This window comes from Gopherus evgoodei, chromosome 1 (assembly GCF_007399415.2).
Source record: "Gopherus evgoodei ecotype Sinaloan lineage chromosome 1, rGopEvg1_v1.p, whole genome shotgun sequence".
Taxonomy (NCBI): domain Eukaryota; kingdom Metazoa; phylum Chordata; order Testudines; family Testudinidae; genus Gopherus; species Gopherus evgoodei.
In genome coordinates this window covers 64796119-64808507 of record NC_044322.1, presented here as the reverse complement: position 1 = coordinate 64808507, position 12389 = coordinate 64796119, and positions in this window count along the sequence as shown.

Sequence of the window (12389 nt, the reverse complement as noted above, 5' to 3'; positions counted from 1 at the left end):
CATAAAAAATATAGTATGTGGAGATATTCCTATCTCATAGAACTGGAAGGGACTCTGAAAGGTCACTGACTCTAGCTCCCTCTGCCTTCACTAGCAGGACCATGTACTGATTTTTGCCCTAGATCTCTAAGTGGCCCCCTCAAAGACTGAGCTCATAGCCCTGGGTTTAGCAGGCCAATGCTCAAACCATTGAGCTATCTATCTCTTCTCCCCACCTCCCTTTGTACAGATAACATCAATCTATTTTGGACTGGATTGGCTACTTCTCTGGAGTAGATCTGTGTCTAGCGGTGACTAGTAAAACATTGTTCTGAGTTGAATTTCATCTGCTTTTGCTCACTGAGGTATCAAATGTACTTGGGGAGTGCTTCTGGCTACTGCTTGTATGTTGGATTCATGCCTTCATAGTTGGTAAAATCAAGTGGAGCCAGATTAGTTCCATATCTGCAACATTTGCTATAACTGACCAAGAGGTTAACTTACCTACAGACTCTGGCAAGGTGGATGGGATCACACTGCTCTAGTTCTCTTCTTTCCTTTTAGGAAGTTATCAGAGGGTGATTTGGGGGTGATTGCTCATGTAGTACCCAAAAATCTCCCTTATGCAGAGTCATGCTGTCAAGGTTCCTTCCCCACTCTGAACTTTAGGGTACAGATGTGGGGACCTGCATGGACACTTCTAAGCTTAATTACTAGCTTAGATCTGGTATCACTGCCACCACCCCCACGTACCTTCTTTTTCCCTGGGTAGTCTTGAGGGACTTCACCAATTCCCTGGTGAACATAGATCCAAACCCCTTGGATCTTAAAACAAGGAGAAATTAACCATCCCCCCACCAATCCCTAGTGAGTCCAGATCCAATCCCTTTGGATCTAAAAAACAAGGAAAAATCAATCAGGTATTAAGAAAAAAGGCTTTTAATTAAAGAAAGATAAAAGAAAACCCTCTGGGAGAGATTAGCATACCAGCTACTCTCACAGACAACAGATTCAAAACACAGAGGATGTTCCCCTGAGCACAAATTTAGTTACACAAAAAAAATACTCAAATACCCAATTTGATTCTACCTCAATTTGCATAAGACAGGCTACAAAGAAATAAACATAAACCTATTTATTCCTTTCTAAAACTTACTACTCTGATCAGAGGCTGGTTCCTTGATCTTTTTCACTTCAGCTGAAACTGAAACTCTTGAACAAAGGAAAAACTTCCCTCCTTCCTTTTGAAACATCTTGTTCCCTCATTGGTTCCTCTGGTCAGGTGTTAGCTAGACTAGGTGAACTTTTTAACCCTTTCAGGTAAAAGAAGCCTTAACCCTTAACCATCTGTTTATGACACATGCGGAGTTGTATTCTGTTCCCATCTCTTGTGCAATGTGAGTGTGAAACTACTGGGGAAGCTCATGAGTAGAGCTGGGAAAATAACTGATTTTTAGGATTGCTGGCAATTCCAAAAAGAAAAAAATACACCTCTGGTTCAGATTGAATTGATTCTGAAAAAATATTGGTGAATCAAAAAAGTCAACAAAAATTAGTTTCCTGTTGAATTAAACATTTTGGTCGATACACTTCTTCACAGGCAGGCAAAGGAAACAAAAGGTTACATTAATAAAATATCAGGTGCAGGTTGCTGCCCCACCTTTATCATTTTTATCCTAGGGGTTAGAGCTCCTACCTGGGATCTGGGAGACCCAGGTTCAAGTCCTGCCTACTGTGGAACAGGGATTTGAACATGGGTCTGTCAGAGTACAAAAGAGTGCCCTAGCCACTGGGTTATGGGCTAGCATGGTATGTCTGTCTGTTGAAGCTGTTCCACTGAGAATAAATAATTAAATGGCCAAGGGAGATTAACTTGAATCTCACAGGTGAATGGCCTAGCCCGCAAGCTACAATGTATTCTGGGATGGGGCTCTCTCAAGCTTTTCTCTTGAAGCTGTTCCACTTTGTCTAAAATACTTTAACAGTCATTGGGCCAGAGAAAGAAAGTGAGTCTGACTTTATAATGAAGTCATTAGGGGAATTAAAGCCTGGTCCAGGTGAGTGCCATAACCATTGGGCTACAAGCTATCAAATGGACAGCTAGAGTAATTACTGCTGCTATTTTATAAACGGTGCCTAAGTCTCAACAAACTTGGGCAGAAAATATTTGCAAAATTTGTGTCAAAGTGACAAACCATTTCAAGTTGACCACAACTGCACTTTTCATTGAATAAACTATTTATCTGAAAATTTTCACCCAGCTCTAATTGTGAGGCATTGTGGGCTGCACTGGCATCAGTATGTGTACAGCAGAGCTTTACATCCTTTTTTTTTTCCTTTTTTTCCCCCCCAATGCAACCCATCTGGGTCAGTGGCCTTCTTTCATTTGCAGTTAGAAATGTTTATAACCACCTCAAACTTAAATAAAGCCAACAACGTTGCAGATATATTTCTGCTTGTTACCGCATTATCACAGTAGGTCTCCATAATAAGTTTATGTGCATGCTTCCTTCAGAGTTTTGTATGTTAGAACTGATTACTTCAGCATATGCTATTAACTTCCCCTTTACTAAAATTAAAATACCTAACTTACTAGTACTCCTGCTACTTTAGAGAAGCAGCAAGTTTTGTTTTTCATTCTGTTTATTGACCACTTTCTTTTGAACTTTTTTCATATGCTCACTTATTGACATTCTAACTCACATGATGAACGGGCTCCTGTTGCTACAAAATACAATAACTAGAATTGTGTTTGCACTAAAATGTCTGATTACATTGTCCCCAAACTGTGGCCCTTGTGTACAGGTTACTGGCACTCCTGCACAAATAAGGCATAACACGATTTACCATATGATGCATTTTGCATCTTTTTCTCTCTACAGACTCAATTTTTTATATGACATTCCTAGACAGATAATATCCAAAAATAGTTCTAATTCTGTTGGTTGGAGTGTGAATAGTTCATTCTGAATATTTGAAATTCAGGCTGTTTTCATTGAACACACAATGTTTGATTAAATGAATAGAACTCTTACATTCAAGTTTCTAGTAATTACAAATGTTCTGCTCCAAAGTGAATATTTCAGGGTTTCCCATATCCTGAGCTAAATGTGATGGTGAGGACACCTCCTCTGGATGTGCTGTGAATCGAGCCCTTTAAAAATGCCTAGAAACAAAACATTTTGGGTTGAACTAAATGTTTTGTTTGACCTGAAATTCACTTTTTGTTAATATGTTTGATTTGCCAGATATGGGTATTTTTGGGGGCAAAGGGATGGTTCAGAACTGCCAACAAACAAAAAATAGATTATTTGGCAGCTCTAATTTCTGCCAGTAATCTTGTTTCCCAGAATAAAACACAGAAATTTGAACTCTAGTGTCCCTATTCACACAGTGCTCCAGCTGCTTTGCAGTAGATAGACAGGGGAAAAAGGGAGGAGGTGTTGCCTTATATATTAAAAATGTACACACTTGGACTGAGGTGGAGATGGACATAGGAGACAGAAGTGTGGAGAGTCTCTGGGTTAGTCTAAAAGGGGTAAAAAACACAGGTGATGTCGTGCTGGGAGTCTACTACAGGCCACCTAATCAGGTGGAAGAGGTGGATGAGGCTTTTTTCAAACAACTAACAAAATCATCCAAAGCTCAAGATTTGGTGGTGATGGGGGACTTCAACTATCCAGATATATGTTGGGAAAATAACACCGCGGGGCACAGACTATCCAGTAAGTTCCTGGACTGCATTGCAGACAACTTTTTATTTCAGAAAGTTGAAAAAGCTACTAGGGGGGAAGCTGTTCTAGACTTGATTTTAACAAATAGGGAGGAACTTGTTGAGAATTTGAAAATAGAAGGAAGCTTGGGTGAAAGTGATCATGAAATCATAGAATTTGCAATTCTAAGGAAGGGTAGAAGGGAGTACAGCAGAATAGAGACAATGGATTTCAGGAAGGCGGATTTTGGTAAGCTCAGAGAGCTGATAGGTAAGGTCCCATGGGAATTAAGACTGAGGGGAAAAACAACTGAGGAAAGTTGGCAGTTTTTCAAAGGGACACTATTAAGGGCCCAAAAGCAAGTTATTCCAATGGTTAGGAAAGATAGAAAATGTGGCAAAAGACCACCTTGGCTTAACCCTTGAGATCTTGCATGACCTACAAAATAAAAAGGTGTCATATAAAAAATGGAAACTAGGACAGATCACGAAGGATGAATATAGGCAAATAACACAGGAATGCAGAGGCAAGATTAGAAAAGCAAAGGCACAAAATGAACTCAAACTAGTTATGGGAATAAAGGGAAACAAGAAGACTTTTTATCAATACATTAGAAGCAAGAGGAAGACTAAGGACAGGGTAGGCCCACTGCTCAATGAGGAGGGGAAAACAGTAACGGGAGACTTGGAAATGGCAGAGATGCTTAATGACTTCTTTGTTTCAGTCTTCACTGAGAAGTCTGAAGGAATGTCTAATATAGTGAATGCTTACGGGAAGAGGGTAGGTTTAGAAGATAAAATAAGAAAAGAGCAAGTAAAAAATCACTTAGAAAAGTTAGATGCCTGCAAGTCACCAGGGCCTGATGAAACGCATCCTAGAATACTCAAGGAGTTAATAGAAGAGGTATCTGAGCCTCTAGCTATTATCTTTGAGAAATCATGGGAGATGGGGGAGATTCTAGAAGACTGGAAGGGGGCAAATATAGTGCCCATCTATAAAAAGGGAAATAAAAACAACCCAGGAAACTACAGACCGGTTAGTTTAACTTCTGTGCCAGGGAAGATAATGGAGCAGGTAATCAAAGAAATCATCTGCAAACACTTGGAAGGTGGTAAGGTGATAGGGAATAGCCAGCATGGATTTGTAAAGAACAAATCATGTCAAACTAATCTGATAGCATTCTTTGATAGGATAACAAGCCTTGTGGATAAGGGAGAAGCAGTGGATGTGATATACCTAGACTTTAGTAAGGCATTTGATACAGTCTCGCATGATATTCTTATAGATAAACTAGGAAAGTACAATTTAGATGGGGCTACTATAAGGTGGGTGCATAACTGGCTGGATAACCGTACTCAGAGAGTAGTTGTTAATGGCTCCCAATCCTGCTGGAAAGGTATAACAAGTGGGGTTCCGCAGGGTTCTGTTTTGGGACCGGTTCTGTTCAATATCTTCATCAACGATTTAGATGTTGGCATAGAAAGTACGCTTATTAAGTTTGCGGACGATACCAAACTGGGAGGGACTGCAACTGCTTTGGAGGACAGGGTCAAAATTCAAAATGATCTGGACAAATTGGAGAAATGGTCTGAGGTAAACAGGATGAAGTTCAATAAAGATAAATGCAAAGTGCTCCACCTAGGAAGGAACAATCAGTTTCACACATACAGAATGAGAAGAGACTGTCTAGGAAGGAGTATGGCAGAAAGAGATCTAGGGGTCATAGTAGACCACAAGCTTAATATGAGTCAACAGTGTGATACTGTTGCAAAAAAAGCAAACATGATTCTGGGATGCATTAACAGGTGTGTTATAAACAAGACACGAGAAGTCATTCTTCCGCTTTACTCTGCGCTGGTTAGGCCTCAACTGGAGTATTGTGTCCAGCTCTGGGCACCGCATTTCAAGAAAGATGTGGAGAAATTGGAGAGGGTCCGGAGAAGAGCAACAAGAATGATTAAAGGTCTTGAGAACATGAAGGAAGGCTGAAGGAATTGGGTTTGTTTAGTTTGGAAAAGAGAAGACTGAGAGGGGACACGATAGCAGTTTTCAGGTATCTAAAAGGGTGTCATCAGGAGGAGGGAGAAAACTTGTTCACCCTAGCATCCAATGATAGAACAAGAAGCAATGGGCTTAAACTGCAGCAAGGGAGATTTAGGTTGGACATTAGGAAAAAGTTCCTAACTGTCAGGGTAGTTAAACAATGGAATAGATTGCCTATGGAAGTTTTGGAATCTCCATCTCTGGAGATATTTAAGAGTAGGTTAGATAAATGTCTATTAGGGATGGTCTAGACAGTATTTGGTCCTGCCATGAGGGCAGGGGACTGGACTCGATGACCTCTCGAGATCCCTTCCAGTCCTAGAGTCTATGAGTCTATGAGTACACAAGCACTCAGTTAAAGAACCTGTAAACTTGGCTTAACCAGGCAGTTAAACTGGCTTTATTAAGGCTGCCTTGCCTTGCTACAGCAGCCAGAGAGTACTGCTGAATCTGGCCCAATACGTGGATAAACATGGTGAAAAAAAAATTTACTTCTATCCTTGAATAAATATTTGCAGACACTTCTTTGCAGAGCTTTGATTGAATTGTACAGATCTGATGCCAGCACATAAAGCTGGTCAAGTTACCTTTCCGACACATTATTCAATAAGTTACAAACTGAAGTCAACTGATACAGATTTCCTTGCATCTTTAATGCTGAAATGTGTCACTTCTGATAGTTGCACTTTTAGCTACAATGCACTTGTTTTAAGGAACTCATCATTGCCTATTGATAGTTACCACTTGCAAAAGTCAGTGTGTTTATAACACTTTGTAAATGTGTTTGTATCTGTTTGTTTATCCCTCCCTCTATACTCCCCAAAAGCCAGTATTGCCAGGGATGGCTGTCCTGTTACATCTGTGCAGTATTTTGAATGTATGAAATTAAAAAATAGAAATGGAATTAAAATTCATTTCAAAGTAGACTTGAAACTTCACAATTATTAAGGGCTTGAAAATTAAATAAACAGCAAAATCTTAATGTATAATTTCAAGACTATATTTAGCAGCTTTGCCTAGCCCTTCATAATATACTCCATGATCATACACTCATAGACTCATAGACTCTAGGACTGGAAGGGACCTCGAGAGGTCATCGAGTCCAGTCCCCTGCCCTCATGGCAGGACCAAATACTGTCTAGACCATCCCCGATAGACATTTATCTAACCTACTCTTAAATATCTCCAGCGATGGAGATTCCACAACTTCCCTAGGCAATCTATTCCAGTGTTTGACTACCCTGACAGTTAGGAACTTTTTCCTAATGTCCAGCCTAAATCTCCCTTGCTGCAGTTTAAGCCCATTGCTTCTTGTTCTATCATTGGAGGCTAAGGTGAACAAGTTTTCTCCCTCCTCCTGATGACACCCTTTTAGATACCTGAAAACTGCTATCATGTCCCCTCTCAGTCTTCTCTTTTCCAAACTAAACAAACCCAGTTCCTTCAGCCTTCCTTCATAGGTCATGTTCTCAAGACCTTTAATCATTCTTGTTGCTCTTCTCTGGACCCTCTCCAATTTCTCCACATCTTTCTTTAAATGCGGTGCCCAGAACTGGACACAATACTCCAGTTGAGGCCTAACCAGCGCAGAGTAAAGCGGAAGAATGACTTCTCGTGTCTTGTTTACAACACACCTGTTAATGCATCCCAGAATCATGTTTGCTTTTTTTGCAACAGTATCACACTGTTGACTCATATTAAGCTTGTGGTCCACTATGACCCCTAGATCTCTTTCTGCCATACTCCTTCCTAGACAGTCTCTTCCCATTCTGTATGTGTGAAACTGATTGTTCCTTCCTAAGTGGAGCACTTTGCATTTATCTTTATTGAACTTCATCCTGTTTACCTCAGACCATTTCTCCAATTTGTCCAGATTGTTTTGAATTTTGACCCTGTCCTCCAGAGCAGTTGCAATCCCTCCCAGTTTGGTATCGTCCGCAAACTTAATAAGCGTACTTTCTATGCCAACATCTAAATCGTTGATGAAGATATTGAACAGAACCGGTCCCAAAACAGACAATGTCCTTGAGAGTGAAGCAATTTGATCATCATTGGTATAATGAAGTTCAGTCTTTTGTTCAGAAAATAGCTCCAGTATGAAAACGCACAACTACATAAGGAGGTGGGAGTTGTGGAAGGTGGGAAGCTATTAGAGTTCTAATGGCTGTTCTTATCATGGACAGAAATCAGTGTTATATACTTCCTTATCAGAGAGCTAGGTTTGTTAATTAGTGATCTGTGCTGTTAGATTGTGGTTTTGCTGTGCTGCTTTTGCCTGGGAACAACTGGGGTGCATATTGAATTATACTCAATTTAGAAAGAAATTCAAGTGGAGGAGTATGGAGATAGGATTAATATGAGTGATCTGTTGATTCTGTTATTAATAATGAAGTACTTAGCACACCTATGACATTGTATAGATAGTAATAAGGAAGAATAAGAACACTTGCTGTGTATAATGCTTTATTTGTTCAAAGTGCAATACAGAGACTAATTAATCCTTACAGCCCCATATGGTAGATAGGTATTATTATCTCACTTCACAGATGAGATACAGACATGTTAAATAACTTCCCAAGTCTATGTGGTGAGTCTGGTGGCAGAACCAGTGTCAGGAGTCCCTGAGTCCCAGTCCCAAAGGCAGTCCAAATATAGGCTCTGATCCTTCAATGAGCTCTCTGTGGGTGGGCACTTTACCTGAGTGGACCTTCATTGAAATCAGTGAGGCTTTCCCTGCGCAGAACTCATTAGTGGACTGGAGCTTTGGAAGTGGAAGAACTCTTTGTTCATGAAGGCCCCGATTCAGTACAGAATTTAAGCACATGAGTAACTTTAAGTAAATGATTAGTTCCACTGCAATGTGCACACAGACCATGCTGAACTGAGGCTGAGAATGACAGCTGACATTCATCTTTAGTGTTTGCACAGTAAAATCTTACCCACAATTCCGATGCACTCCTTCAGCATAGAACAATGGTGGTTTATGAAAGAGAAGTGCAGATTTCAGGGTTCACTACATCAAGTGCAACATAGGTCTTCAGTCCTTTTTTGTGTAAGATAAAAGAGTAAAATTAAGAAGGAAACCAATCTTTGCATTGGCTCCTCACACCAAAGTATTAGCAAGTCTCAAAAGCTGAAGAATTACTGTGGACTGGCTATCATTGTAGTAGTATATATATCTAAGGAAATATCAGAGTGAACTGGACTTCTTAGCTTGTAATAAATTTAGTACTTCAAGTATGATTCAAGGCAAATCTTTGACCTATGCTAATTTCACGCTAAGCATCATTGTTGGTACTAAATATTTTTAAAATGTGTTGTATATCTCAGATGCTCTAGCATAAAGGAAATGCCAGATTTGGGTGATTGTAGTGTTGATTTTGATTACAATGATTTGAGACTTTTATTCTTTTTGGCTATTTAGTTGTGTCCTTTTAATAGATATGGTGGAAAAGGTGATAGGGAGATAAAATGCTTTCTTTCTTTTTCTCCTTGAAAGAGATACAATGCTTGCTTGCTTTCTTTTTCTCCTTGAAAGAAACATGATACCTGCTTAAAGGCAAGGTTCACTTCCTTTTGTAATGAAACAAGACCACAAACAATAGCAACTCTGAGATATTACTCACAATTAATACATGCTCATTATAACTTTGTGATTGCTCCCTTTGGGTGGGCAGACAGGCAGGAAAGCAGATAAGTGGCTGTTTTTAAAAACTAATGACAAGGCTGCTTTGTTAATTAGCCAGCAGAGGGTGGCCAATTTCCTATCTCCCTATAAACCAGATACTGGGTATCATTTCTGCGACATGTACAGCCTCTGATGTACTGAAGATTTGGAGAGTTATGGTTTTCTGAATTAGGGGGTTTCATATAGCAAGTTAATATACAGCTGCTGTTGCATTAGCAAATGATTTTTATCCCATTAAAAATCCTCTTTTGTTTTGTAACAAGGCAAAGGGATCTGAGTATCATTAAGGTCACTGAAATGAGGACTTTACTTTGTATTGTATTTCAGCATATACTGCACCTTTTATCACAGCAGAACTAAAGGCACACTCTCAGGAAACATTAGTGTGAAGTATGACTGTTCCATTTCTGAATAAAAATCAAAAACATTTATAGAAGGAACAACAATTTCATACAGATGCACCATTTCCATTTATGCACAGTATATGTGATCAGTCATTCCATTCTTTTGTGTCAAGTACTTTTTTTCACTCTTTCAGAATAGGCTTCTTAGAGTGGGTAAATGATTAAAGGTTGCCATGGTTTTTCTCCCCCCTCAAATCAAGGACACTACATTTAAAACTACCAATCAGGAGATTGGAAGAAAGTCTTCTCCTTTGATTTGTCAACACAGAAGGCATGTTTTGAATTGAAAAAGAATATGTCATTTTGCAAAGAGAGATTAGCATTAAGTCCACAGTGTAAACAGCTTGGATGGAAAAAAGGAAGCTGATTAGCAATTCAAGCATTATCTTTTCTGAAAAGAAACTGATGGCCAATGGGTCCTGGCATTCCTCACCTTTTGTTGACCATCTGTATCTATGAGCTTCCCAACAGAGATCCAACGCACTTGGCGACAGAAGAGCAGAAGGGCATCGCCTCCTCCACAAGAGAAAGAAACGAAAAGCCACGCTAAATACCATCAATTAAAATTCATTAGTCGTGCAGGAGTTGCCCATTATAGTGTTGCGTGTGCACAGATGCCGCTATTACAAGCATGACACCCATAATTAGGCATCAAAAGTAAGAGGGCTTCGCAGCCTATTTAGCAAAGATATAGTCTCTCTGTTCTTGCATAAACTTTGCTATACCTTTAATTGCAATACATTTTTACCTACACTGGTCAAAAGAAATATTGCCTTTCCTTTTATAACTGCTAGGACTGTTACTTTCTAATTAGGTTTAAGACACATAACAAAATAAATGAGATTACTGCCTGGAAAAAAAAATGCTGTGCTATTAGAAGTGCATTAGTTATGATAGATGTCTACACTTAGTCAAGAAAAATTAAAGCCCAATTTATTCTTTTGCATTTTCATGTTGGCTGTCATTGCAGACTGATGACTTGTCTTTTGAGAGCATCTGTAATGCTTTAAAATAAATAAAAAGACAGCTATCTGCATGTGAGTTGCTGGTAAGGGCTTTTTAGCTACATGTAGGCCTGTTTTCTAAAAGTCTCACAGGTGTAGTAAATCATTGCTCTTGGGGTTTTTTCTCTGTCTTTGCACTGCAGCGGAGAGAAGATGGCATTTGTCTAACAAACAGCAGTACTTTCTGATACATATCTCATCTATCTTTGTTCTTTTCTTTGTATTCCTTACATAGTTTACCTTTCCTGAACCATTGCTTATTCATTGAATTGTGCCTATTCCATGACTACCTCCAGTGTGGCACTGTACTGAGCATTATGGTCATTCAAATTTCACTTCATTGTCTTATTTTTGCATTTATTGAAATCTTATGGATTTTTTTTTTAAATCTCAAAGCTAACATGTGTGAGGAACCATGAATTAGAAGGCAGATGGAATGATCACCAGCATGTTCTACTCTGTTTGTCCACAGAAAGCCAGATGGAAAAGATCAGCAAATTAGATGCATAAATTCATTTCCACTGTTCTAAATCTTACATGCCTAGGAATGGGACACTAAAAAATTCAAGAGACATTTTGAGTCCTGTTGCTAAAGTGGTGGTAGAATTTGGCCAGAAATATTACTGTTAAACTGGGAAGACTGACAGGGCCAGCTCTGTTCATCCAAACTATGGAGCCCACAGAGTGCCAGGCTGGTCTGTAGGTTTGTAAGGGTGGGGTTATGAAATAATCTCAGTAAGAAGCCATTCAAAATACTTCTACCCTGCGATCATTAGCACCATACATTTTATTTCAGCACATTCAACTCAGAAGAAATACAATCACATAGGGGCTTGTGTATGTGGAAGTGAATCCAGAATAAGTCTGGGTGTGAATTTAAAGCAAATTATCTGTTCTTGTTTAATTCTATGTGTTCTTCTTTTGGAATTCTATGGGTTCTTCTTTTGGAATAACAGCGCTGTTGTCATAAACAGATAGCTAAGGGTTAATGTCTCTTTCACCTGGAAAGGAGTAACCTGAAACACCTGACCAGAGGACCAATCAGGAAACAAGACTTTTTCAAATCTGGGTGGAGGGAAGTTTGTGTGTGAGTTCTTTGTCCTTTGGTCGTGTGCCTGTCTCTCTCTCGGCTATGAGAGGATTTCTGTCTCTTGCTTTCTAATCTTCTGTTTCCAAGTTGTAAGTACAAATATAGTAAGGCAGTAAAGTTTATATTGTTTTCTTTTGTATTTACATGTGTGTAGTTGCTGGAGTGTTTTGAATTGTATTCTTTTTGAATAAGGCTGTTTATTCATATTTCTTTTAAGCAGGTGACCCTGTATTTGTCACCTTAATACAGAGAGACCATTTTTATGTATTTTTTCTTTCTTTTTATATAAAGCTTTCTTTTTAAGACCTGTTGGAGTTTTTTCTTTAGTGGGGAACTCCAGGGAATTGAGTCTGTGCTCACCAAGGAATTGGTGGGAGGAAGAAGTCAGGGGGAAATCTGTGTGTTAGATTTACTAGCCTGACTTTGCATTCCCTCTGGGTGAGGGGGGAAGAGAGATTAGCTCTCGGT